This window comes from Physeter macrocephalus, chromosome 8, assembly GCF_002837175.3.
Source record: "Physeter macrocephalus isolate SW-GA chromosome 8, ASM283717v5, whole genome shotgun sequence".
NCBI classification, from domain to species: domain Eukaryota; kingdom Metazoa; phylum Chordata; class Mammalia; order Artiodactyla; family Physeteridae; genus Physeter; species Physeter macrocephalus.
In genome coordinates, this window is record NC_041221.1 from 93,361,812 (window position 1) to 93,384,915 (window position 23,104).

Genomic DNA, 23,104 nt, shown 5'->3' on the forward strand with positions numbered 1-23,104 from the left:
AGTTCCTTTAGCATTTGTTGTAAAGCTGGTTTGGTGGTGCTGAACTCTCTCAGCTTTTGCTTGTCTGTAAAGGTTTTAATTTCTCCATCAAATCTGAATGAGATCCTTGCTTGGTAGAGTAATCTTGGTTGTAGGTTATCCCCCTTCATCACTTGAAATATGTCCTGCCACTCCCTTCTGGCTTGCAGAGTTTCTGCTGAATACAACTAGACTTTACTTCCAACATTATAGCTAAGTTTCCTGAGGAACCTTCCTGTTGAGAATAATTAAACTCAGAAAGTACATTACAAAACATTACCATTACTACAAATGTTACTCACTAAATTAACATAAAGGATGAAAACAATTATAACTTCAGTACCTGCAGAAAAGTATTTTATAAAATTCAATACTCACTTTTGGAAGATAAGTAATAGCAACCTAGGAATAAAAAGGAAGGTCCGTAACATGATAGAGCGGTTCAAAAAAAATTAGAGTAAAATTACTCTCCACGGTAAATTACTAAGAACATCCTCTTTAAAATCACTTACCAGGAAAGAATGCCCATCATTACCACTTTACTGTTACCACTTCTATTCAAAGTTTTTTGGAGGTTCTAGCCAGTATAAGAAGATATGAAAAAATATATAAAAATGTATAAGGATTGAAAATAGGAAAACAAAGTCACCATTATTTTCAGATGATATGATTATATAAAACAACAAAATCAAAAAATAAGATTTTCAAAAATAAAAAAAAAGAAGAATCTCTACATTAGGAATAAAAAGAGAATTTAGCAAGGTGTCTAAAGCAATTTATATATAAAAATAAAGTGTATTTATAAATACCAGCAACAATCAGTCATAAAGCACAGTTGTGTTTTCTTTTAAAAGACATCATTTTAACAGCAAAAAATAACTTACATGGTAAGAATAGATCTAACAAAAGTTACGTTAAAACTATGTGCAAAAAATGATAAAATGTTACTAACAGACAATAAAGAAGACTGAAATGCATGCGAGATATACCATATTCATGGACAGAAGGACTCAATACTGTGAAAGTATCAAATTTTTCTCTAATCGATAAATGGATTCAATATAATTCCACTCAAACCCAAGAGTTTTTCCACAGATCTTGAAAACAAGTTCAAAAAATTATATGGAAGAACATCGGCCAAGAAAACTAAGACACTCCTAAAAAAGAAGAATATGATAGGAAGACCTGCTACATCAGGTATCACGGTAATTAAGACAGTATATGATTAATACTAGAATAGGCAAGTTGACCAATAGAATAGAACTCCAAAGCACACCCACATAACAGATTCATGTGACACAGATGACACTGACATATCACTGAGCAAAGGGTGAGCTTTTCAATAAGTGGAACAACTGGTTAACTACGTTGTAAAAACTGAAATTAGATACCCACCTCATTCCATAGAGAGATATCAATTTTGAATGGGTTAAGAGAATAAATACAAAAAGCAAAACTTTAAACTTTTTTCGGGAAATTATGGGAGACTACGGTATTGATGTTGGGGCAGGAAATACAATTTAGATATTTACAAAAGAGATATTATTTTATACTCACTAGGCTAGAAAATATTAAGAAGTGACAATACCCAAAGTTAAAAAGAATTGGGTATAATGGAGACTTATTTACAGTGATCAAAATATAAATACAACCACTTTGAAAAAATTGGCATAAGATATCCAGGTTAAACATTCTCATAATCTTCAACCCAGTAATCTCACATCCTGGTCCACTACTTGGTCTTGTATATGTGTATCAGGAGATGGGTATAAAAATGTTCAGAAAATTTGGTCCCGAAGGATACATATCATCATATCATCAAAAAAAGCCAGTTTATACATTACCTATAGCTGAATAACAAATTACCAAAATGTAGTTGCCAAAAACAGTAAACATTTATAATCTCCCACATGTAATATGGATCAGAAATTTGGAAGCAGCTCAGCTGGGAGGTTCTGGCTCAGATTCATGAGGTGTAGTCAAGATATACTGGCAAATTTTGGAGACTAATCCCTTGTCGTTCACATCATTTGCAAATATTTTCTCCCGATCTGTGGGTTGTCTTTTCGTTTTGTTTATGGTTTCCTTTGCTGTGCAAAAGCTTTTGAGTTTAATTAGGTCCCATTTGTTTATTTTTGTTTTTATTTCCAATATTCTGGGAGATGGATTGAAAAAGATATTGCTGGGATTTATGAAAGAGTGTTCTGCCTATGTTTTCCTCTAGGAGTTTTACACTGTCTAGGAGTTTTATAGTGTCACATATAGGTCTTTTATCCATTTTGAGTTTATTTTTGTGTAGGGTGTTAGGGAGTGTTCTAGTTTCATTCTTTTACATGTAGCTGTTCAGTTTTCCCAGCACCACTTATTGAACAGAGCTATCTTTTCTCCATTGTATATTCTTGCCTCCTTTGTCACAAATTGACCATAGATGCATGAGGTGTGTGGGTTTATTTCTGGGCTTTCTATCCTGTTCCATTGATCTATATTTCTATTTCTGTGCCAGTACCATACTATTTTGATTACTGTAGCTTTGGAGTATAGTCTGAAGTCAGGGAGCCTGATTCCTCCAGTTCTGTTTTTCTTTCTCAAGATTACTTTGGCTATTCTAGGTCTTTTGTCTCTCCATACACATTTTAAGATTTTTCTGTTCTAGTTCTGTGAAAAATGCCATTGGTAAATTGATAGGGATTGCACTGAATCTGTAGATTGCCTTGGGTAGTGTAGTAATTTGATAATACTGATTTTTCTAATACAAGAACATGGTATATCTTTCCATCTGTTTGTGTCTTCTTCGATTTCATTCATCAGCATCTTATAGTTTTTGGAGTACAGGTCTTTTGTCTCCTTAGGTAGGTTTATTGCTAGGTATTTTATTCTTTTTGATGCCATAGTAAATGTGATTGTTTCTTGTATCATCAAAACAAACAATCCAATCAAAACATGGGTGGAAGACCTAAACATACATTTCTCCAAAGAAGAGATACAGATGGCTAAGAGGCACATGAAAAGATGTTCAACATCGCTAATTATTAGAGAAATGCTAATCAAAACTACAATGAGATACCACCTCACACCAGTCAAAATAGCTATCATCAAAAAATCTACAAACAATAAATGCTGGAGAGGGTGTGAAGAGAAGGGAACCCTCCTACACTGCTGGTGAAAATGGAAATTGGTACAGCCACTATGGAAAACAGTATGGAGGTTCCTTAAAAAAGTAAAAATAGAGCTATCATATCACCCTGCAATCCCAATACTGGGCATACAGCCAGAGAAAAACATGGTCCGAAAGGATACATGCACCCCAGTGTTCACTGCAGCACTGTTTACAATATCAAGACATGGAAGCAACCTAAATGTCCATCGACAGAGGAATGTATAAAGAAGATGTGGTAAATATATACAATGGAATATTACTCAGCCATTAAAAAGAATGAAAATGCCATTTGCAGCAACATGGATGGACCTAGAGATTGTCATACTGAGTGAAGTATGTCAGCCAGAGAAAGAGAATATCGTATGATATCCCTTATATGAAGAATCTAAAAAGAAATGATATAAATGAACTTATTTACAAAACTAAAGCAGACTCACAGACTTAGAGAATGAACTTATGATTACTAGGGGGAAGAATGGGGGGAAGAGATAGTTAGGGAGTTTGCAATCGACATGTACACACTGCTGTATTTAAAATGGATGAACAACAAGGACCTACTGTATAGCATAGAGAACTCTGCCTAATGTTATGTGGCAGCCTCAATGGGAAGGGAGTTTGGGATAGAATGGATACATGTATATGTATGGCTGAGTCCCTTTGCTGTGCACTTGACACTATCACAACATCATTAATCAGCTATACTCCAATATAAAATAAAAATTTAAAAAAATTTAAGGACGGATCATAGATTAAAATGTAAAACATAAAACTACAAAAAAAAAGATATACTGGCAAGGTCTACAACCATCTGAAAGTCAGACTGAGGCTAGAGGTGGCTCACTCACACAGATGAATTATTGGTACTGGTTGTTGCTAGAAGCCTCAGTATCTCCCCACATGGGCTTCTTCACAGGTCTGCTTGACTATCACCATGCCATGGCTTCTTGCTTTCTCCAGAGAGAGCCAGGAAATCAAGGAGAAAGCTGCAAAATTCTCACCATCACTTCCTCAATATTCTACTGGCACAGACGGCAACCCTATTCAAAGTAAGAAAGGTCTACACAAAGGCATGAATATCAAGAAGGAAAGACTATTGGGGGCCATCTTAGAATCTGGCTACCACAACTGGAAAAGACTGTTCTCCAATTAAAGCAGGGCAGATATACTGTGGTATATTAATAGAATGAATAGTATATACCAGTGAAAGTGAATGAGCCACAACTACACTCAAAAACACAGATGAATGTTCCAAAAATAACTAACACTAAACAACCAAGAATCAGAAAACTATATAAATTATAATATCATTTATATAGAGCTCAAAAACAAAGTAAACTAAAACAATTTATTGGTATCACAATTTAGGTGATAAAACTTAAGAAAAATCAAGAGAAAAACACAAAATCCAGAATAGTGATTACCACTGGGAAGGTGGGAGGTGTATGAAATTGGGAGAAACACATGGGTCAATGTAAATTGTTGATAGTGTTTTGAGTGTTGGATTGAGTGGTCAATTTAGAGCTGTTCATCATATTATTATGGTCTATAACTTATATAAGCATTACACATAGGTGGCTACATTTGAATCAGTATATAATATACATATAATCACACACAGGCCCTGGTTGCACATAATCTTTTTTATTTATCAACGATATATTTAAAATAAATGATAAAGAAAAACACTAAAAGAAAAAGAATAACATAACTAATTTTAGTAGCACTGCCTTTTATAAATTGTTCTTTGGGGTATTTTTTTTTTTGTAAATTTATTTATTTTATTTATTTTATTTTTGGCTGTGTTGGGTCTTTGTTGCTGGGTGTGGGCTTTCTCTAGTTGCAGCAAGCAGGGGCTACTCTTCGTTGTGGTGAGCCAGCTTCTCACTGCAGTGGCTTCTCTCACTGCGGAGCATGGGCTCTAGGTGCGCAGGCTTCAGTAGCTGTGGCACGCAGGCTCAGAAGTTGTGGCTCACGGGCTCTAGAGCGCAGGCTCAGTTTTTGTGGTGCACAGGCTTAGTTGCTCCACAGCATGTGGGATCTTCCCAGACCAGGGTTCGAACCCATGTCCCCTGCATTGGCAGGCGGATTCTTAACCATTGTGCCACCAGGGAAGCCCCGGGGGGTGGGTATTTTTCTTAAACATAATGTTAGGAGTCCAGTCCTGTCTATTTGGTCAGAAATTTGTGGGTCCTACTGGTGAGTCAACCTAAGATGCAGTTATAAGGAAAAAGGATAAACAGGTATTGAGTAAACTTCAGAGCAGCTATATGTCAATAAAGTATGATATTACTAAAACCCAACTGATCCCTTGCCTGTTTTGAAATGGAACTACTATTTTGAATAAAAATTGATTTTCTCAAAAGCTTTTGCACCAGCCATTAAAGAAAGATAAACTGTAAATATGTTTAAAATCTGTATTAAAAATAATATCCCAAAACTTTATAATAAAATGTTTTAAAATACAACTACGCACATAAACTATTACTTACGCTTTTGTCCTTTCCTTGGTAACTGCCACTAGTAAGCATAAGTAAAATCTGCCTTTGAAGACATACAAGCAATTAAAATTTTAAAATGCTGGCATAAGAGCCAGTTGTAAGCAACTTGAAAATAAAAGATGAGGACTGAGAGTCATTTCAGAAAGATCTGTCCCCGTGACTACCAAAAGATAGGCTCAGCTAGTCACAATAGACTACTTTCCACAGAGGCTCATCTGCCAGTCTTTCAACATGACACAAAAATGGGCTTTAATTTTGAGGAAAAAAATATCATAACTTTCCTTGGTTTTTCAAAATAAGGTAAAAAAGAAAAAATGCTGTAACAGCAGCCACTGTAAGGAGGACTTGATGTTAAAATGAGAATAAAACCAGCATAAAACATTTTATCTGGTGCTTTGTCTGAAAATAACATTTTGTTAAACTCATTTCTATTTGTTTAAATGACAAATGCTGAAAATACTGCTTTGTCTGCATGAGAGTTAAACTTCCTTTCACTGAAAAACAGATGTTGATTCAACCGTCCTTTATTGGTACACAAATTAGCAGTAAGAAAATTATAAAGCTGCCTGAACTAACAAAGAATTAGCACCAATGCTTAGTCTAAGTATATATTTAAAGGCCTATCCTTCCTGTATTTTGTTCATTTGAAATATTATCCACAAATTTGCTATAAGACCTCAGGTACTACTTAGTCCCTAAGTAACCACCTGAAATCCAACTATTCATAAGTTGGCAGAGCTTCTGTAAACTTGTGGCATTGCTCTTCATGTGGTTGATGGGTTTGGTTTTAATTTTAATGCAAATATTCATATATTTTATTATTCATTCATGTAAACCTGGTTTTACACACACACACACACACACACACACACACACACACACATATTACAAGGATCCCAAAGTAAGCTGCAAGCCTCCAGGGCTGGCCCTTTACAGACCACTAAGCCTAAGGATATTATTTAAGACAAGTTTAAATAAAGATTCAAAACATAAAATCACAGAACTGGAAAGGCATAGAAGTGGGCTCTTTCACAATTCCGGTCTCTATTTTAATAATGGTTATCTACTAAACAATAGACACCAGGCTTGTATAAAGTCCTCAAACAATTCCAAACCTAACATCACTTCCCTTTTTAAAATGATTGCTTAGACAATCAATATTTTGGAGTTGACTTCTTAAACTGAAGAATCCTACTGTGATTTAATCAGTGAGCCAACAAAACTGTCAGTTCTGAATAAGAACCATTCAGAAGAAAAAGCAAGAGATGAGGTGTAAACTCTGAGGCGCATAGAGATTCTTCATCTGACAAGATAGTCTATTGAATAGGGAATACCTAAACTAAGAAAATGGTTTCAAAAAATAAATCGGTAACAACAAATATGAAGAGTATAATTCAGACACTGCCAAAAGTTTATTTATATTTTAAATTTACATGGAAATTCACTATTTCAGGACCTCTGTAGTATAGTTTTAATTTTTTAATTTTATGAAGTAAATAGTTGGTCCTTCATTTATATATTTTAATTTTTAGATATAGCTAATATTCATGTGCCTTTAAATATGAGTAGAAAACAGTAATTGGAAAAATGCTAAATGTATTCACTTTCCAACAATAAACCAAAAACTAAAGTTTTGTAATTATGGAATGTATAGAAAAAGACAACCTCACTCGAATGTTTTGCAGAAACTGAAAACAAGTCTTAGACAGTAATACATCTTAATAAGTAAGGTAACCAACAGTTTCGTAATTCTGTAGGTGAATATATGCGTTATACTTCAAGGCTGAATTAACTAAAACAGATATAAATGACCATCGATTTGAAAATTGTGCTGCAATTCCTATCAGGTCAACATTTAGAGAAAACAAAAGGTAGTTGGGCTCTGAGAGAAATACATTTCATGTTTACAGTCTAAGACTCTCTAAGGAAGAATTTTTTTCTTATTTTTAGAGTAATCTTAACTAAAGTGTGTAACTCAATTTTGCTAAGATATTTTTCCATGTCTTCATAAGAAAATTTACTGCTTAATTTTAAAAATGAAATTTAAACTTAAGACACAAAACACTTCTACTCTGAAACATTTCTCATTACTATTTCCATAATAATTACTACTCTGGAAATATTTTCCTCAAATAGTGTGCTCCCTTACATCACGAAATTTAGCTCTTTGTATTTTATATTATGGTCAGCTGTATACAGGTCATATCACCTCTCTGAGGATAAGGGCTGTTTTCCTCATCCTGACATGTCTTACACATTATGGGCTCATAAATGTTGACTTAAAGAGGGCTTGTTTATAAAATGATCAAAGCCTATTAAAGCAAATAACATTCCCAAGTAATGGACAGAGGAAGGATAATTAATGCAAAAATGAGTCCTTGGGAACTCCCTGGCGGTCCAGTGGTTAGGACTCTGTGCTTTCACTGCCAAGGGCGTGGGTTCAATCTCTGGTCGGGGAACTAAGATCCGACAAGCTGTGCAGTGTGGCCAGAAATTAAACAAACAAACAAACAAATAAATACATTTTTAAAATGAGTCCTTTATTTTTGAAACTGTATTTACACAATTTTAGTAAATAAGTAACACTAAATGACCTTCTTTCAAATGAAACCTATTAGCTAATCTAGATTAATTACTTAAATAAAAAATATTAATACTACTAGAGAATACGGTTAGATTTAGATTGATATAGTCAAGGTCTTATTCAGAAAGAACTAATATGGGACTTCCCTGGTGGCACAGTAGTTAAGAACCCACCTGCCAATGCAGGGTACACGGGTTCAAGCCCTGGTCCAGGAAGATCCCACATGCCACGGAGCAACTAAGCCCGTGTGCCACAACTACTGAACCTGTGCTCTAGAGCCCACGAGCCACAACTACTGAAGCCCATGTGCCACAACTACTGAAGTCTGCATGCCTAGAGCCAGTGCTCGGCAACAAGAGAAGCCACCGCAATGAGAAGCCCGTGCGCCGCAACGAAGATTAGCCCCCGCTCTTAGCAACGAGATAAAGCCCGCGCATGGTAACAAAGACCCAAAGCAGCCAAAAATTAATTAATTAATTTTTTAAAAAGTTATTTAAAAAAGAACTAATAGACTGTAGGACCAAAAGTCATATAGAAGCATACGGTTTACATAATATATACAGTCAGGTCCTCATTCAAATGGAGGCAATACACACTAAAAATAATAGCCCTAAGGAAACACAGTATCACTTCATTATTGGCTTGGTCAGTGCCTAATACAAAAGTTTAGGGCTTTGGTAAAGCTGGGTTCAATATGTGGTGTAGGTTTGACACAGGCAGACCTTCCTATCTTTTTCTAATTTCCAAACTAATTTTAGGGTTTCAGAATCTTCTGAAATGCATAGTAGACCAGTAAACATTAGGGCTGAATAAACAACTACATGGAAAATGTAAAGCATATATGATATTTTAAAAGTCATATGGCCCAATAAAAGTACAAGATTGATCAAATGAGAAACTTCTCAATGAAGAGGGCAGCAACAGAAGAAAAGACATTCTCCCTCAAATATCACTGTAATTTTCACCTTAAAGTCAATATGTAAACAATCCCAACTGTTTTATTTACACAGATTTTAAATATGTGACAGACACTGGCAAACTAGCTCATAAATGGGAAAGAGAAGAACCACAAGATTTCAAGCCACATTAAACAGTATATAAACATCTGAGTGCAACAAATTCTGACATTTTCAACACCGATTTTCCATTCCAGTCACTTGGAATGCAATGCCAGGTAAATAGAAGAGAGTAGGAAAATCATGGACTAAAAAGTAGTAAGAAATGAGGATGGTGTTCCTTCTACACCCTAAGCATTTCTCACTAAAAAATATGAAAGGTCAGTTCCAGGAGTGGAGAATTAAGTGCAAACAACTACAAGTTAGAATATAAAACCCTCTGGCTCTTCTCAGCAATCTATGATGTCTTAAGCATAATATGTAGGGCAGACAGACAATCAGTGTCTTCTGCAGTTCACAGTATAATAAATTAATGAAGAAAATAAATCAAATACCATGTTATCTACCCTATCCACATCTTAATTCTCCATTGAATTTAAATGCTTTATAGCTAGTACAATACCACGTGGGCAGTTACCTATTAAATCATACCTGGTGTCAAAAAGGGGGAACATACGCAACTCAAAGTTTCCTAAGCCAGACGAGTGTCTTTCCTAAGAGAAGACAAATTATCAGGCTACAGAAGAGTTATGACTGCAAAAGCATTGAGTAATGAGTGCAAAATTTAAAATGTTGAAAAACTGAATTCTTTCTCCCTCAGATCAGTAACAAGGTAAGAATGCCCACTTTCACCATTAAGTGGATTAACAAAATTAAACATGTATAGGGTACATAAAATGCAGTATTTGATTGGCTTTGTCCATTAACTTATGAATACCCATTCCTATCATTAAGTGAATTGAGAAAGGTTAATGTAGGTAAGTTATTGATAAATAAAATGTAGTATTTGATTGGCTTTGTCATAAGTTTATTACAAAAGTGAACTTTGGACAAATGGGTAACCTGCCTGCCCTACACATGATGCTTAAGTCAATATACTTAGCTAAGGAAAAAAAAAATAGATAGAGATTAGAAGCAAAATTATGCTTGATTGCATTTATATGACTGTTTAACCAGAAAATCCTAGAGAAACTACAAAACAGCTACTATTGCTAATAAATAAATTTAACATGGTGAGAGACTACAAGGTAATTATATAAAAAACAACATTATTTATATAAATATATACATATAAATGTCAAGAACAATCAGAAAATTTGAAAAAAATTTCATTTCAGTGGTGCCAAAAAACATAAAATACCTAAAAGTAAATCTAATAAAAGCTCTCCAAGACTGCTACACTAAAAACTATTTTGCTGAGAGAAATCAAAGACAACCTAAATAAAAGCAAAGAAATACCATTTTCATGGATTAGAAAATTCAGTATTTTTATGATGACATTTCTCCCCAGATTGATTTATAGATTCAGCACAACCTCAATCAGAATCACAACAGGCTATTTTGCAGATATTGGCAAGCTAATTCTGAAATTCATATAGAAATACAAAAGATTTAGAATAACCAAAGCAAATTTCTAGCAGAACAAAGTGGAAGATGTACCTTACCTAATTTCAAGACTTAACATAAAGCTACAGTAATCAAAACAGTTTGGAATTAATATAAAGATAGATATATACATCAATGAAACAGAATAGAGAGTCTAAAAATAGACCAACACACTGGAAGTCAGTTGATTTCCAAAAAAGGTGTTAGTCTATTCAACAGAAGAAAACTCTTCAATAAATGGTGTTGATTCAAATGAATTATCTGTTTGGAAAACGATAAAAACCAACTCTTATCTCACATCATACATAAAAACTGACTCAACATAGATCACAGACATGAATATAACACCTAAAATTATAAAACTTTAGAAGAAAACACAGGAGAAAATCTTTGGAACCTTACAGCAGGCAGTTTTCTCAGAACAACAATAAAAAAAACCCCACAAATCATAAAAGGATAAAAATTGATTATCTGTGCCTCATTAAAATTAAAAATGTTTGCTTTTCAAAAAATAACATTAAGAAAATGAAGAAGAAGCCACAGAATGGAGAAAATATTTGGAAGACACACACACAAAAAAATTGTACAGATTATGTATTTTTTAAAGCTCTTGCAACCCAATAATAAGACAAGCAAATTTAAAAGTAGGCAAAAGATTTAAACAGCTACCTCTTGAGAGAAGACATACAAATGACCAATGAAAAATGGCAGAAGAAAACATTTGGAGGCAACGGAAATGTTCCTTATCTTGACTGATGAGAGTTTCAAGGAAGTATGCTAAAACATCAAATTATATAAATATGTACAATTTATTGCACTACAATTATACCTTAAACCTACAACAGATAAAGGTGGGGAGACTTTTTAAATGTTAAAATAAATGGTAATTGGCATGATTTATTCTATTTCCCTAAAATCTTTACATGTTATGGTAGTACTCATTCCATGGAGAATGATATATCCTGTGGGTAGAAAAAAGTATGACAAATATATAAACTATTACTTGAGGAGGGATTATTTTTACATTTCAGCCAAACCTTATTATTTATTCCAATAGAAATTAGCAAATACACACAAATAGAAAAATAACCTAAACATCACAAGTATTTAGCTTTGACTATAATTATAACTGCTATTGAGGAATTCATAAGACTGTCAACCAGAAAAATAGCTCTAAATATTGAAATTTCAAGCAGTCATATACTTTCTTACCACATTAGAAATAATTAGATTTCCAATCCTACTACTCAAGTCAATTGAGCAATATATACACACATGAAGAGAGCAAAAAAGAAACTTAAGCTGATCTTCAATGAGTGTCTAATAACTTACATAGATTTGAGAGAGCTGGGGAGTAGATATGGACATGTGGTATTTCATGCAAAGCTTTAAAACTAATGACCTTTATTGAATCAGCAGACCTAGCCTACTGTTTCCTATCCTTCATTCATTCACATAATAAAAATTTACTAAATGCCTCAAACATATCAGATTCTGTGTTTGACAAAAGTGATGCCAAAAGGCAGTAGAATATATGGTTAAAACAACTGACACTGGAGCCAGAATGCCTGTGCTTAAATTTTAACTCTGCCATTTATTCTATGTAATTCCTAGGGCAAGGTACTTAACCTCCAGGTGTGTAGTGAAAGGTTAACTCAGAAGGCTTGGGAAGTCCAAAATCTGTATATTCTATAGAAAGGACTGGCCCTTGACTGGTTTCTGGGAGTTAACCCATAAGTCCTTGGAAGATCATGCCTGATAATAGCATCTCCATACGCCTGAGGCCTTGTGCCATGCCATACAGTTTATACTAACCATATGATTTATGGTGAATGCATGTTTTTATTCACCTGGATCCTGTGGCATGCTGTATCAGTTTGATCTCTGCGGGGGCTGGAGATTGAGTTGGTCATGGGGGCACTCCATGACTATGTGACTGACACTCTAAAAACACTCAGGACACCAAGGCTCAGGGGAGTGTCCTTGGTTGCTAACACTTTGCACTTGTCACACACTGTTGCTGGGAGAATTAAGCACTTTCTGTATGACTTTTCAGAGAGGACAAGTGGAAGCTAATACCTAGTCTCTCCTGGACTCAGCCCTATATGCTTTTTCTATTTGCTGTTTTTAATCTGTATCCTTTCACTGTAGTAGACTGAAACTGTGAATTTAATAGCTTTTCTGAGTTCTGGGAGTACTTCCAGAAAATCATCAAACCTAAGGGAGGTCCTGAGGACTCTCAATACTGTAACCTTGTTTCCACATCTAAAAAATGCACTTAACGTTAGTACCTACTTAAAGGATAGCTATGGGGATCAAATGAACTAATGTATTTTTTAAAAATAAATTTATTTATTTTTATTTTTGGCTGTGTTGGGTCTTCGTTGCTGTGTGCAGGTTTTCTCTAGTTGCAATGAGTGGGAGCTACTCTTCATTGCGGTGCACGGGCTCCTCATTGCGGTGGCTTCTCTTGTTGCGGAGCACGGGCTCTAGGCGTGCAGGCTTCAGTAGTTGCAGCATGTGGGCTCAGTAGCTGTGGCTCGTGGGCTCTAGAGCACAGGCTCAGTAGTTGTGGCACACGGGCTTAGTTGCTCCACGGCATGTGGGATCTTCCTGGACCAGGGCTCGAACCCGTGTCCCTTGCATTGGCAGGAGGATTCTTAACCACTGCACCACCAGGGAAGCCCTGAACTAATGTATTTTATGTTCTTAGAACAATACCCGGCATATAATGTTTGCTGCTTCTCATGCTGTTACAAAAATAAATGGTCCTAGCAACTGAATAGCTTGATCTAGTGAGAGAGGTCATTAACTAATAAAATTGCAAGTGCTAAAACATTATGCATAATGTACCAAAGGAACAAGGAGCATCACTTCCTTCTTTCAATTCCCAACACTGTTGTCTTAATTTAGGTCCCCATTATCACTCATTTTCTAACTTAGACTATCCTCTTAACAATATAATCTTTACAGGATTCCCTGACATCACCATAACCACTGCCACCACCAGCCCCACCACTGCCTGACCCAACTGTATATTCCTTTAACCTGATTCCACATTCTTAGAATCCATTCCCACACACAATTCCCTGATTTCTATTGATATAAACTGATGAAAATCACACACATCTTCGTGTAAACTTTTTACCTCACCCTCTGGGGTCTGTTTGGACTCAAGTTTGGTTATAGGTCTAGAAGCAAGGGAAGGTGGTTGGAGTAAGAAAAGAGGAAGATCAGCAATCCATTGTGGGCAACTAAGGGGAGGCCATTACAGGTTCTTTAGACCAGGGGAGACAGGCCTCCTGGGAAGGAGTAGAAGGGTTGCTTCTACTGGCAAAGAAGGTTCAAGAGAATTTAGAGATCCAAGGTGTCTAGCTTCACGAGAATCTGCCTATATGTACCCATCCCAATTGCCAAGGTCCCAATCCTTCCTTTAGGATTGCAAATTCAAGTTGTGCTGTAATTCGGTCAACCACGTGATTTGTTTTACAGAAACCTTAGTACTGCAACTACTTTTAGGGCAGCAGTAGAAACCAACTGGTACCTGGAAGCGGAATGCTGCCATACCAAAAACCTCAAGAATGGCTTGAGGAACCAGGCAGAGGGCTCTGAAAAGAGTGTTAGAGAAAGCCTACAGCAGCCCGAAGAATCTGTTAATAGACGCCCCATGGTCTTTGATAAGGCTGTGGGTGAGGACCTGCAAGAAAGCAAAGTAAATGTTATTGGAAACTCGAGGAAGGGGTTGTTATGTAGTGGCAGCAATTTCAGTATCCCATGGAATTATGTGGAAAGTAGAAAATGTACCTAATGAAGTGGTTGATCTAACAAGGAGATTTCCAACTAGAGTGCTGAATGTGCCACCTGGTTTTTTGCTGCTTATAGTAAAACATGAGAAGCCAGAAATAAACTAATAAAAGGACTGTTAAACAAAAAGGAGCCACGACTTTCCCTGTAAAATATACTGTCAAGGGAATGAAAAAAGCCAGAGACTGAGAGAAAATATTTTCAAAAGACATATCGAATAAAAGTATCTTATTCAATATATATGAAGAACTCTTAAAACTCAACAATAAGAAAAAAACCCAATAAAAAAATGGGCAAAAGACCTGAACAGACACCTCACCAAAGAAGATACACAGATGGAAAATAAGCTCACAAAAAGATGTTCAACATCATGTCACTAAGGAATTGCAAATTAAAACAACAATGGGATACCACTACACACCTATCTGAATGGCTAAAATCCTTAACACTTACAACACCAAATGCTAGCAAGGATATGGAGCAACAAGAACTCTCACTCATTGTTGGTGAGAATGCAAAATGATACAGCTATGTTGGAAGATAATTTGGCAGTTTCTTTCAAAATTAAACATATTCTCACCATACAATCCAGGATCATGCTCCTTGGTATTTACCCAAATTAGTTGAAAACTTATGTCCACACAAAAATCTGCATACAAATATTAATAGCAACTTTATTCATTACTGCCAAGCTTAGAAACAACAAAGGTGTCCTTCAGTAGGTGAATGAATAAATCAATTGTGGTACATCCATACAAAAGAATATTCAGCAGCACTCAAAAAAAAAAAAAAAGCTATCAAGCCATGAAAAGACAGGGAGGAAACTTAAAAGTATATTACTAAGTGAAAGAAGCCAAGCAGCAAAGGCCTGCATACTGTACGACTCCAACTATATGATATTCTAGAAAAGGGAAAACTATGGAGACTATAAAGATCAGTGGTTGCCAGGGGTTAGGGAGGAAGGATGGCTGAAGATGCATAATAGAGAGGATTTTTTAGGGAAGTGAAACTAATCTGTATGATGCTAGGATGTTTTCAATGATAAAATGGAGTCATCTAGTTTCTTAGAAGTACTTGCAGTGTTCCTAATGCAGACTGAATTTCACCATTAAATCACTCACACTGTTTCAGAATAATGAAATATTACCTATAAACAATAATACTCTTACAATAACCTGTGAAATACATTAGCATGAATTGATTTTATCATATTAGTCACCTAGAAAAAAGTAGGAAAAGACCCTAAAAGAACAGGCTACAGATCAAAAATGCTTTGATGGTGGACGAAAGAGGTCCAAAATGGTCTCCAGTAAAACCAACTTTGTTGGATCCTAGAACCAAACCTAGAGCCATCCTGTATAAAGTTCAGGCCAGAATCCAACCTACAGGAAAGACCCTACCACTTATCATTTTCCATTCCATTTTTCCTTCTTCCTTTCTTCTACTTCCATGTACCAACTTTTTTGCTCAATCACTTTAGATGGTATATAATCTAAAAGTCCTCTTTGAGGCCTTTCTTTCAAGTTTTTGAACAATTTCAGATGATTCAACTTTAAAGTGGGTCTATGGGAAACTGAGTTCATCGAACTCTTTACATTCTTCCACTAGAGCACACGGAACCCAACCGCTGATTAAGAAAAAGAAAAAAGATCAGTCATGAACTGGTGTATTAGTCTGCTCCAGCTGCCATAACAAAATACTGGGATGGCTCAAACAACAGAACTTTATTTTCTCACAGTTCTGAAGGCTAGAAATCTCAGATCAAGGTCTGGCAGGGTTGGTTTTTGGTGAAAACTTTCTTCTTGGCTTTTAGACAGTCACCTTGTTGCTGTGTCCTAACATGATAGAGAGGGAAATCAAGTGAGATCTCAGGTGTCTCTTCATAGAAAAACACCAATCCTATCAGATCAGGGTCCCACCCATATGACCTCATTTAACCTTAATTACTTTTGGGGGGTTAGGGCTTCAACATACCAATTTTGAGAAAATGTAACTGAGTCCACAGCAATTAGAAAGTATCAAGGGATAACATCATGTTTAGGAACATTTGTGTTATAACATTCTTGATACTTTTCCAAACAGCCTCAATCTTAGAAGATAGGGTGCTTCAACATCATCAGTTCACTTGGCCCTGCTTTCAAATGCTAAAGCCACTTTTATCCCTAATCAGAGGAAGGAAGAAGCAGAGAAAGGAGATGTGAAAGGTTTTGGACAACTACACAGTTAGATGGCACAGTCAGCACAAGAGATAACCTCCACTTCTAACACCAATTACAAGTTCAAAGGACTCCCAAAGCCCCGTCAGGCTTGATAATTCACTAGGAAGACCCAAAGAACTCACTGAAAACTGTTATACTCATGATTATAGTTTACCACAGGAAAATTAATACAGATTAACATCAGGGAAGGGAAAAAGCATATCGGACAAAGTTCAGGAGAGTACCAAACATAGAGCTGCTGATGTCCTCTCTGTGAAGTTATGGACATGTTGTTCTCTTGCTAACTATATATCATAATATGCACGGACTATTGTCAACCTGGAAAGCTCACAGGAGACATGGTGTTCAGAGTTTTACTGGGGCTCCATTACACAGGCATGACTGAATGACTGCCTACATGGTTGATCTCAGTTTCCAGGTCAACCGATACCAAGGGACCCAAAGCCCCTACCCTAAGTCACATAGTGTCTCTGGCTACAGGCAGCCCCTACCCTAAATCACACTGTTAGACAATGTGACCCAAAGCTCCAAGGAAAACAAAAATACTAGAGATTACCATCCAGAAGCTGAGGGCAAAGGCCAGACCTCTTTTGGGGCAAGGTTAAATCCTTTACCATACAGGAGACAAGAGAAACCATTCAATAGTTCCTATTGCCTACAGAGGCAAGTCCAGGCCCCTTATCAAACTATACAACATTCTCCTCACATCCTCTGCCCCTCCCCACCATGACTTGGTTCCTATCTCTTTCTCCAAATCCATCTCTCATTACAATCAAACTTTCTGCTCTAGTAGTTGCAAATTCCTTTTAGTGTTTTACAAATACCAGACTGCTGAGAGCTATTTCTTCTGTCTAGAAAGCCTTTCCACTTTTTTTTTTTAATCTCTTAGATTTATCACTTTAAATTTATTTATTTATTTATTTATTTTTGGCTGTGTTGGGTCTTCGTCTCTGTGCGAGGGCTTTCTCTAGTTGCGGCAAGCGGGGACCACTCTTCATTGCGGTGCATGGGCCTCTCCCTATCGCGGCCTCTCTTGGTGCAGAGCACAGGCTCCAGACGCGCAGGCTCAGTAGTTGTGGCTCACGGGCCTAGTTGCTCCACGGCATGTGAGATCTCCCCAGACCAGGGCTCGAACCCGTGTCCCCTGCATTGGCAGGCAGATTCTCAACCACTGCGCCACCAGGGAAGCCCATCCACTTTATTTTTAAATGACTCATCCTTAAGTTTTCAACTTAGTTATCATTTTCTCCACAAAGCCTTTCAATAACCCCAGGTAAGGCACTGTGCCTCTCCCATACCATCCTATACATACTTCTATCATAACACAAAAAATTTTCCTGAAGTCTTGTCTTTATAGCAGACACCCCAACCAGCACGTAAGATCCTCAACTATGGGGTCCAGACTGCCTTATGACTAGGTATCCATCTTTTACTGATTCAGATAACTGAGACCCTGCCTAACTACTGCCCTGTTTTCCTTGCCTCATATTTCAGTTCATGTAGATCTTGGGCCCTTCTCTGTTCCTTTATCCCTCCCTTCTCTCCATCTCTTTCGAGACCAGTGCCCAATCCCCATTCAGCTAACACTTGTTGACAAACCCCCTTTCTTTTCTTCCAATACTTCCTTTACCTCTTGATCTGATCCTTCCTCTCCTCTCTGCCACCCAACCAATTCCTGGATATTACCATTTAAGATAAATACTCTAACTACATTAAAGGGTATTAAACCAAATAGACCAAGATGATTGATTAATTCCCAAACTACTTGAGTTAGTAACAGAGTCATTTCCATAGTATAGACAAAAACAATGATATCAAGAAGAATGGGGTAATTCAAATCGAGAGCATCTCACCTATCAATTAATCAAACTTTTCAACTTCTTAAACTGCATCACCTCTAGTTATAATCTTGGTCACAATTCTAGCTTGTTCCATGTTCTAAACAAAGCACACAAAACTAAGCTATGCTTTGTAAATGAAAAGGGTATCACACTCCTTCATTACCTTGGATATTAACTCCAAACTGTTTTTTAAATAGAGATACTATATCTGTTGAGCCACATATAATATCTTTCATGTTGCTTTCTTATACCTATCACAGATAATGGCAATGTGATTAGCAGGGGATAGGAATAGTAGCCACATCCCACAGCCATTGGCAGTTACAATGTTGGGTATTAGTTGCTATCATTCCCTTAATTAGCTATTAAAGGGCCTTACAAGGCCCAAATCCACAACCTTAGTCTTATTAGTACCTCTCTAACCTCTGAGCAAATCAACCCTAAGTATATTATCAACCTAGACCACGCTTAAAATATTCAATCTGCTATAAAGAAATGGAAACAAACATACAATAAATGCTTTGCTTCAGTGATCTGTCTTCACAGTGATATTTTTCCCTACAGTAAAAATTATCTCTGTTATCTATATTACAGTATCTATATTACAAAAATGAACTGTTCTCAAAAAAAAAAAGGAGACAAGAATACAATATCAATGAAAGCAGCACAGCACTGTTACCTCTAAATTATCTTTAACTTAGCTGTAAAATGTTAAGCAAGTCAGTCATCTGCTACCTCATCTGTAGCAAATTAATCAATTTTAATTTGTCAAAGAGTGATAAGCAAAAATGTGGTACAATTTTTCATTCATTACTTTAAATCAAAGTAATCAACTTAAATAAGCTTTATAACTGAAAGAGTTAGCTAAATGCAGTACCCAAAGAGTGTTTAATAAATAGGGTACAAAACATTCAATAGTTAAAAAAAAAAAAAAAAAAGATGTGTTACCTTGCACTAATGGGTCATCAGCCATTCTGAATTTAAAAATTCCTTCCTCTCTTAAACAGACAGTCTAAAAATTTTTTTCTTAACAATGCTGAACATTGTTAAATTACACATTACTCATTAAATTACTCAAACCTCATTACTCTATGGTTGGAAATGATGTGATACATGGTCTGAACAACTTAGTTTACTTCTGCAGGACTGTATACACTGCACACCCTCCAAATACTAACTGCTGAACCAGATGAACTGACATATGTTACTTGGTATACAGTAGGTCTTACTGAATCACTTAAGGCCAAGTGGCTGACTTCAGAACCACATGCTGAGATACAGCCGGTGATTTGCACTTTCACCCTGTCCCCCATCCCATTCCAATCTGTAGAGCTATATTACTTTCTGTCACTTTGTTGCCAGGTCCCCTTCTTCTGCTGTCAGTTCTGGTGCTTACGGTCCATTACTGTTACTGATCTCCTTTGCCATTCTCCATCTAGCTACATCCAACTGCTAACACTTCTTTTTCTGTTTCTTCATCATTTTTGCCTCTTTTCCTGCTCTTCTCAGCTACCAGAAAAAAAGAGATCTACTTCACAGCCATAGTCAGCCAATTGATACACTCCTTTCCTTCTAAATAAAAAGAAAAAAGAATCAAAGCAGGTGGAGATGATCTTTGGCTTTCAGAACTCTTTTCATCACAGTCTGATACCCAGAGGTTCATTCACTGTTACAAAGATGCTTTATGGTTTCTTTTACTTCTAAGTTTGGAGTTACTGCAGACACTTGGTCTATAGACAATTTAAGTTTTTACAACTACAGTATTTTAGGGTTAAAAAAGTAACAGAAGACAAGGTGGCTGCTTTCTTAACCCTTAAAAAATTTACCCAAAAAAACCTGCAAAATTTTCTATTAAGATCAGACCTTAAAGGGAGTTCCCTGGTGGTCTAGTGGTTAGGATTCTGGGCTTTCACTGCCATGGCCCGGGTTCAATCCCTGGGAACTGAGATCCCACAAGCCATGTGGCACAGCCAAAAAAAAAAAAAAAGAAAAAAAAAATCAGATCTTAAATGAATAGTGCTCCAAAGAAGATATACATATGGCCAAAAAGCATATGAAAAGATGCTTAACATCACCAACCAGTAGGGAAGTCAAAACCACTGAGATACTACTTCATACCCATTAGGATGGCTATTATTAAAAAAAAAAAAAATAAGAGAGAAAATGTGCTTGGTGAGGACGTGGAGAAGTGTTGGTGACGATGCAGAGAAAATGGAGCCTCCATGCATTGCTAGTAGGAATGTAAAATAGTGTAGCCGTTGTTGTTAATAATATGTCAATATTTTAAAAAATAAACATAGAATTAACAAATGATCCAGCACTTCCACTTCTAGGTATATAACCAAAAGAATTAAAGCAGAAGACTCAAACAGATATCTGCACACTCATGTTCATAGCAGCATTATTCAAAATAGCCAAAAGGTGGAAGCAACCCCAGCATTCACAGACAAATGAATGGATAAACAAATTGTAGTCTATATATACAATGGAATATTATTCAGCCTTAAAGAGGAAGAACATTTTAACATATGCTACAACATACATGAACCTTGAAGACACTATGCTAAGCAAAATAAGCCAGTGAAAAAAGGACAAATGTCTTATGATTCCACTTATATGAGGTATCTAGAGCAGAAACAGAAAATTCATCGAGAAAGTAGACTAGCAGTTGCCCGGTGCTGAGGAGAGAGGGGAATGGGGAGTTAATGTTTAATGGGTATGGAGTTTCATTTGGGAAAAAGATGAAAAGATCTGGAAATGGATGGTAGTGACAGCTGCATAACAATGAGAAAGTACTTAATTCCACTGAAATGTACACTTAAAAATGGTTAAAATGACTAATTTTATGTTATGTATATTTTACCACAATTTTTAAAAAAAGGAATGAAAAGTAGCTTATTTCACTTGCTACTTAGTTATCCACGGCTACTGTACAAACCCAACTTGACCCTAAAAGAGACAGCTCAGGTTATGTTCAACTGAGTAAATAGTGCTTAATTTTGTTCGCACTAATGAAAAGCTTGGAAACATCTCTACATATCTGAAAACATCAGATTATCCTCATAGAGGTCTGCCTGGGAAAGCTGAGAAAAACAGGCTGTCAATAAAAAAGATCTCTCAGGCTCACACAAAACACTGAGTAAATATTCTTGAGATTTTTAAACACTGATGCCTCCATGCCTATATCCTTGCTATTCCAAGATATATCAAATACATTCCTGCCTCAGGGCCTTTTCCTAGCCTAAAACACATACCCACATACCTGCAGAGCTCACTCTCTGATTTCATGCAGATCTCTACTTAAAAGTCCTCCTATCAGAGAGGCAGGTTTTGACCACCCTATTTAAAACAGCATCCTCCATCATTCTCTCTCCCATCAATGTGCTTTATTTTTCTTCATAGCCCTTATCACTACCTGATATATCTACTTGCTAACTGTCCTCCTCCATCTGCTACATTGTAAATTTCAAAACAAAGACTGCCCATTTTGTTCACTATTGGAAGCCCAGCAACTAGAACACCACCTGGCACACTGAAGATGGCCCATAAATACCTGTTAATGGAATGAGTGGGTGCATGGTTATGGTTTCATAGGTCATGCTGCCCTCTTGGCGTTGGTGCTATTCTACCATTTATCAGCTTCACAACAGCCAATGCTTCTAAGCCATCCAGAGCATTCCTTGTTTAGGCTTAAGTGGAAGCAACACTTAAAGAATCAGATAGAAGCCTGGTACCAGTATGTCAAAAAACTGCTCCCCGATTTATTTTCTAAATACATCAAATGAATACAGTATATCTGTCCCTCACAATGAGGGATAAAAAACAAGCACGAAGAATACATCTCTAACACTGCTTTAAGACAAAAAGATACCGTGGATTGCATCACATTTCACCTGTTTTGATAAATGGTACAAGGCACTCACTAGCTTGAAAACCAAAGGATTTTCCCTCTGCAACTTTTCAGAGGATTTGGAGAAACAGACAAAGGCAACAAGACTGTCAATCAATATAGCCAAAAATTAAGTAACCAATTACTTGGCATAACAAATACACACTCTGGAGCACTAGAAGAATATGTTAAATCTCTGGATGAGGGAAAGAGAAGACTGCCTCCAAAATATACCTAACTTTATTTCAAAGTCAAAAGTATTCAATTAAGAATTCATCCCAGTGAAATGTCCCACCAGCGCCCATGCATGTTACAAGTTTGGGGAGCATTTTATAACTGCACTTTAATCTTCTGTCTACAACGAATGTCTTCTGGTAAAGGTTTGGCAGGTGATGATCATTTTCGTAGAAAAATCTTCAACCAGAGAACCACCAAACCTCCCCACCTGAGAAAGCTTAGAAAGGCCCATTACGCTACAGTCTCTAGGCTCCCAGAACCCCAAACATCCAAGAGTAAGGAGACTCATCCAGGGAACACACGTGTCCTGCCCCGCCTCGGAAGTGGAAATGGCAGGTGTAAGCTGCCCATCAGCG

At 36.5% G+C, this 23,104-nt stretch overlaps 1 protein-coding gene across 15 annotated transcripts in view; it reads right to left on the reverse strand.

The window, feature by feature from the left end:
- Nucleotides 1-23,104, reverse strand: part of ARB2A (ARB2 cotranscriptional regulator A) — a 447,123-nt gene that overhangs the window by 423,738 nt on the left and 281 nt on the right. The gene's annotated exons all lie outside the window — the stretch shown is intronic.